At 39.5% G+C, this 6,626-nt stretch overlaps 1 pseudogene; it reads right to left on the reverse strand.

The window, feature by feature from the left end:
• Window positions 1-5,522: 5,522 nt before the first annotated feature.
• LOC114888006 lies at window positions 5,523-6,186 on the reverse strand (annotated as a pseudogene).
• Between the last annotated feature and the right edge of the window lie 440 nt (window positions 6,187-6,626).

Raw genomic sequence — 6,626 nt, forward strand, 5'->3', positions numbered from 1 at the left:
CAAAGAAGAGAAAGGGAAATCTCTCCCAGCAGCCTCAGAAGCAGCGGATGAAATCTCCACAATCCACTTGATGTACCTGCATCTGTGGAATACATGAATAGACAACGGATCATCCCAAAATTGAGGCAGTGGACTCTGGGAGCAACTGTAGACTTGGGGTTTGCAGTATGCGACTGACTGGTTTATGGTTTTATGTTTACCTTATTTTAGTATTTAGAGTTTATTAATATTGGTAGATTTGTTTATTGATTTGGTTGCTCTCTTCCTTTTCTAAAAATATATAGTTATATATACTTTTTTCCTTTTTCTCTTTTTGTGAGTGTGTATGTGTGTGCCTCTTTGTGTGATTTTGTCTGTATACCTTTACTTTTACCCTATCCTAGGGTTCTGTCTGTCCTTTTTTTTTTTTTTTAATATAGTTTTTAGCACTTGTTATCATTGGTAGATTTGGTTTTTTTTGGTTTGGTTGCGCTCTTCTTTCTTTCCTCTTTTTTTATTACTTTTTAATTTTTTAAATTTATTTTTAAAAATTCCTTTTATTTTTATTTAATTTTTAAAAATTTTTATTAATTAAAAAAATTTAAATTTAATAACTTTCTTTTTAATTGTGTTATTCTTTCTATCCTTCTTTCTTTTTTTCCTCCCTTTTCTTCTGAACCGTGTGGCTGACATGGTCTTGGTACTCTGGCCAGGTGTCAGGCCTGTGCCTCTATGGTGGGAGACCCAAGTTCAGAACACTGGTCCATCAGAGAACTCCCGGCTCCATGTAATGTCAAACAGTGAAAGCTCTCCCAGAGATCTCCATCTCAACACTAAGATCAGCTCCACTAAACAACCAGAAAGCTCCAGTGCTGGACACCCTATGCCAAACAACTAGCAAGACAGGAACACAACCCCACCCATTAGCAGAGAGGCTGCCTAAAATCATAATAAGGTCACAGACACCCCAAAACGCACCACTGGATGCAGTCCTGCCCACCAGAAAGACAAGATCCAGCCTCATCCACCAGAAGACAGGCATCAGCCCCCTCCACCAGGAAGCCTACACAACCCACTGAACCAATCTTAGCCACTAGGAGCAGACACCAAAAACAACAAGAACTACGAACCTGCAGCCTGCAAAAGGAAGACCCCAAACACAGTAAGTTAAGCAAAATGAGAAGACAGAGAAACACACAGCAGATGAAGGAGCAAGGTAAAAACCAACCAGACCAAACAAAGGAAGAGGAAATACACAGTCTACCTGAAAAAGAATTCAGAGTAATGATAGTAAAGATATCCAAAATCTTGGAAATAGAATGGAGAAAATACAAGAAACGTTTAACAAGAACCTAGAAGAGCTAAAGAGCAAACAAACAATGATGAACAACACAGTAAATGAAATTAAAAATTCTCTAGAAGGAATCAATGGCAGAATAACTGAGGCAGAAGAACAGATAGGGGACTGGGAAGATAAAATAGTGGAAATAACTACTGCAGAGCAGAATAAAGAAAAAAGAATGAAAAGAACTGAGGACAGTCTCAGGGACCTCTGGGACAACATTAAACACACCAATATTCGAATTATAGGGGTCCAGAAGAAGAAGAGAAAAAGAAAGGGACTGAGAAAATATTTGAAGAGATTATAGTTGAAAACTTCCCTAATATGGGAAAGGAAACAGTCAATCACGTCCAGGAAGCACAGAGAGTCCCATAGAGGACAAATCCAGGAGAAACACACCAAGACACATATTAATCAAACTTTCAAAAATTAAATACAAAGAAAAAATATTAAAAGCAGCAAGGGAAAAACAACAAATAACATACAGTATCAGACTACTGATACTACAGTAATCAAGACAGTGTGGTGTTGGCACAAAAACAGAAATTTAGATCAATGGAACAGGATAGAAAGCCCAGAGATAAACCCATGCACATATGGTCACCTTATCTTTGATAAAGGAGGCAGGAATATACAGTGGAGAAAGGACAGCCTCTTCAATAAGTGGTGCTGGGAAAACTGGACAGCTACATGTAAAAGTATGAGATTAGATCACTCCCTAACACCATACACAAAAATAAGCTCAAAATGGATGAGAGAGCTAAATGTAATGCCAGACACTATCAAACTCTTAGAGGAAAACACAGGCAGAACACTCTATGACATAAATCACAGCAAGAACCTTTTTGACCCACCTCCCAGAGAAATGGAAATAAAAACAAAAATAAACAAATGGAACCTAATGAAACGCAAAAGCCTTTTTTTTTTTTTTTTTTTGCAATACGCGGGCCTCTCACTGCTCTGGCCTCTCCCGTTGCGGAGCACAGGCTCCGGACGCGCAGGCTCAGTGGCCATGGCTCACAGGCCTAGCCGCTCCACGGCATGTGGGATCCACCCGGACCGGGGCATGAACCCGTGTCCCCTGCATCAACAGGTGGACGCTCAACCACTGCGCCACCAGGAAAGCCCGAAACTTAAAAGCTTTTGTACAGCAAATGAAACCATAAAAAAGACGAAAAGACAGCCCTCAGAATGGGAGAAAATATTTGCAAATGAAGCAACTGACGAAGGATCAATCTCCAAAATTTACAAGCAGCTAATGCAGCTCAATATTAAAAAAACAAACAACCCAATCCAAAAATGGGCAGAAGACCTAAATAGACATTTCTCCAAAGAAGATATACAGTTTGCCAACAAACACATGAAAGGATGCTCAACATCACTTATCATTAGAGAAATGCAAATCTGAACTACATGAGTTATCACCTCACACCAATCAGAATGGCCATCATCAAAAAATCTACGAACAATAAATGCTGGAGAGGGTGTACAGAAAAGGGAACCCTCTTGCACTGTTGGTGGGAATGTAAATTGATACAGCCACTATGGAGAAGAGTATGGAGGTTCCTTATAAAACTAAAAATAGAACTACCATACAACCCAGCAATCCCACTACTGGGCATATACCCTTCGAAAACCATAATTCAAAAAAGAGTCAAGTACCACAGTGTTCATTGCATCTCTATTTACAATAGCCAGGACATGGAAGCAACCTAGGTGTCCATTGACAGATGAATGGATAAAGAAGATGTGGCACATATATACAATGGAGTATTACTCAGCCATAAAAAGAAACGAAATTGAGTTATTTGTAGTGAGGTAGATGGACCTAGAGTCTGTCATACTGAGTGAAGTAAGTCAGAAAGAGAAAAACAAATACCGTATGCTAACACATATAGATGGAATCTAAAAAAAAAAAAAAAAACGTTCAGAGGAATGTAGGGACAGGACAGGAGTAAAGACGCAGATGTAGCAAATGGACTTGAGGATATGGGGAGGGGAAAGGGTAAGCTGGGATGAAGCAAGAGAGTGGCACTGACATATGTACACTACCAAATGTAAAATAGATAGCTAGTGGGAAGCAGCCGCATAGCACAGGGAGATCAGCTCGGTGCTTTGTGACCACCTAGAGGAGTGGAATAGGGAGGGTGTGATGGAGACCCAAGGGAGAGGGGATATCGGGATATATGTATACTTATAGCTGATTCACTTTTTATAAAGCAGAAACTAAGATACCATTGTAAAGCAATTATACTCCAATAAAGATGTTAAAAAAAAAAAGAGCACAGGAGCCTATTATGGACTAACGCATTAAAGCAAAGGCCCAATTTTTGAAAGTCTGAGACACTTTCAGAGCAAGACAAAGGTGAGGAGGGAATGTTCGTTCTCAGTCAGTTCCTTGTCTTGAAAGATGTTAAATAAATAAATAAATAAGATTTAAAAAAAATTATCTCATCTATCCCTAGGTGTAATACGTGGTAGGTACTCTGTTGTGTTTGTCCTGCTTAAACTATGGAGTTGAGACCACACTGCTTCTGGGGTTGGGACTGGGGTCTCCCCTGAAAAAGAAAGGCTTACAGGTATCAGCTTTTTGTAAAGGAGGTGATTTATCGGGAAAAATTCTCACAGTTCTTTGGGGTAAGACATCTAAGAGTGTTTCTGCTTGGAACAGATGTGGGACCCCCTGCAAGAGAGAGTTAACATAGGAGCATATCAGGTTTTGTTGCTTAGAGGGGGCAGCAATTCTCCCCAGAGAGAACTTGTGAATTGGTGGAGCTATCACCGTGTTTCTTTGGGCTGTGTAAGGAACAAGCTGTCCTGTTCCATGCAGCTCCACTGGTGAATAGCATCTTTTCCACATTGTTAGGTTGGTGGAAAGTGTGGGTCCCCCTTTGGTGGGTGCATTTAAATGGCTGCAGCAGCCTCTGATATCTGCATGGTGATGGTAGTGATGTAAATGGAAGAGCTCCAAAGGAATGCAAATCCTGAGGGGAAAAAGAGTAAGGCTGCAAGGTCCTCTCACCCCTTCCCACTTGGAAAGTCTCCTGCCAGTGCCAGCTTCGGAAGATTGAGGTTTTATTAAATTGAGGAAGTTGTGGGTAGATGCTCATCAATACCACTTCTTCTCCTTGGGCACTTTGGAAGATTACATTTCCCAGCAGTTAGTTTGAGGCTGGTGTGACCCATGAGATGTGGGCAGAAGTGATACATGCCACTGACCTGGCCCCTGAAATCTCCTGTGAGGTTCTTAGCTTACACTCTCTGTTCCCTATCCAAGTGCACGTTAGAGCCATTCTATGGAGGCAGCCCAGCTCCCTGAGAATTGCATAGTGATGAAGTGCCCAGGAAAGTCATCTACCCTACGCTGGACTGAGACATGAATAAGAATTAAATTTCTGCTGTATTGAGTCCCTGATATTTGAAGGTTAATTTGCTACAACATCATTGCCTAGTTTTTGTAGAAAGAGGTTGAAAGAGCACTAATCAGTGAACTGTTGCTGACTACCTGCAGAAAGGGGTGTAGTGGTACATGACACGGCTCTGCTTTCTGCCTGTTAACGATCTAGATGAGGACGCTGGTAGTTTGCTGATCAAATTGGAAACTGATGGGAGACTGGAAGGGATACCTGTGTACCTGACGGTATCATAGAAATTTAAAAATAAGTTAAAAAAAATTAGAATAATGGGCCAAAATAAACTTCTAGAGGGCTAAATAGAAACACCTAGACATTTGCTCATGGCCATTTATATATCTTCTTTGGACAAATGTCTATTCAGATCCTGTCTCATTTTTAAATTGGGTTGTTTGTCTTTTTATTGTTCACTAATATTGGTTCTTTATATATTCTGGATACTAGACTCTGAACAGACACATGATTTGCAAATATTCTATCCCATTTTTTGATGTCTCTTTGTAATTTCTGGGTTTTTTTTTTTAGATTATTAGAAACACATTACAAGCAGATTCCGTTTCCCATATTAAAAAGAAAATATATGACTGGAAATATTCAGAGATGAAAACTGGGTTAAACCAATTCCCAAGTCCTTATCAAATAAGGTATCAATAAAGGAAAAGATATTTTGGAACTTAAAATTAGGGAAACCTATACACAATTTAGAAGGGGGGAAAGAGAAAAAAACTAACCACAGTAAAGTCAGAGTGTTTACATTTTACAGTCTTTAATTAAGCGCAAAAACTGTACTATTTAATATATTTCTCCATGAACTTTTTGTGAAATTCAGATTGCAGCGTATCATTCACAAATCTTTTTCTTCTTCTGATCATCCACACCTTTTGCACAGTCTTTGAAAACAAAGTCATCATCCCACCTTCTTTTAACTTTGAAGTTGGCCTGAGGCTGGGATGGACCAGTGAGATTAAGGAGAGGATTTCAATTCAGAATGTTTTTCATACGAATCCTTTTTTCTTCACCCTTTTGTTCTTGTTCTTTCCTGGCCTGCTCTTCAGCTCTTTCTTTGTTAATCTTTTCAAGTTCTTCAAGAGCTACACTACCATCATCATCACTCTATCAAAGTCTTCATCTTCATCTTATCCGTTAGAAGATCAGCTGCATCAAGGTTGGCAGTGGGAATCTGGTCTAATCAAGGCTTCTTTGACGCTGAAGAGGAGGTTGTATGTTCTCGGTTGGAATATCTCTTATTTTTTTTCTCTCTCTTCCAACTCTCTCCTGAAGTCATGGTTCCTAACCTCTTCAGGGACATCCTGAGTGGTTTGTCTATATTTTATCTGTATGAGAGGGTAGGTTTCTACTTGAATATTGCTTTGAGAGTTGGCTCAAATCACCTTCTCCTTTTCCTCTCCTACCTATTGCAGGTTCAAAAGTTGGCCTAGCTGCTGCTGTCATCTTTTATGGGTGGCTGAGGTCCAATGCACCAGTCTCTGGAGGTTATACAGACACCATTATGACTCTGTAATTTCTTGATAGTATCTTTTGATGCACAAAATTTTTAATTTTGATAAAATCCAATGTATTTTCTTGTTGGTTGCTTGGGCTATAGGTGTCATATCTAGGAGATTATTGCCTAGTCCAAGGCCACGAAGATTTAACCTAAGTTTTTTTTCTTACATTGAGGTCTTTGATCTATTTTGGGTAAATTTATTTTGAGCAAAAATATGGTGCAAGGTAGAGGTCCAACTCCATTCTTTGCATGTGTATATTCAATTGTCCCGGCACCATTTCTTGAAGACTGTTTTTTTCCTCCCTTGAATGGTCATGGCGCCCTTGTCAAAAATCAATGAGCATAAATGCGTGGATATATTTCTAGACTTTCAATTCTATTCCAT

The sequence above is a fragment of the Monodon monoceros genome, unplaced genomic scaffold (assembly GCF_005190385.1).
Source record: "Monodon monoceros isolate NGI ecotype Baffin Bay Population unplaced genomic scaffold, NGI_Narwhal_1 Super_Scaffold_8, whole genome shotgun sequence".
NCBI lineage: Eukaryota > Metazoa > Chordata > Mammalia > Artiodactyla > Monodontidae > Monodon > Monodon monoceros.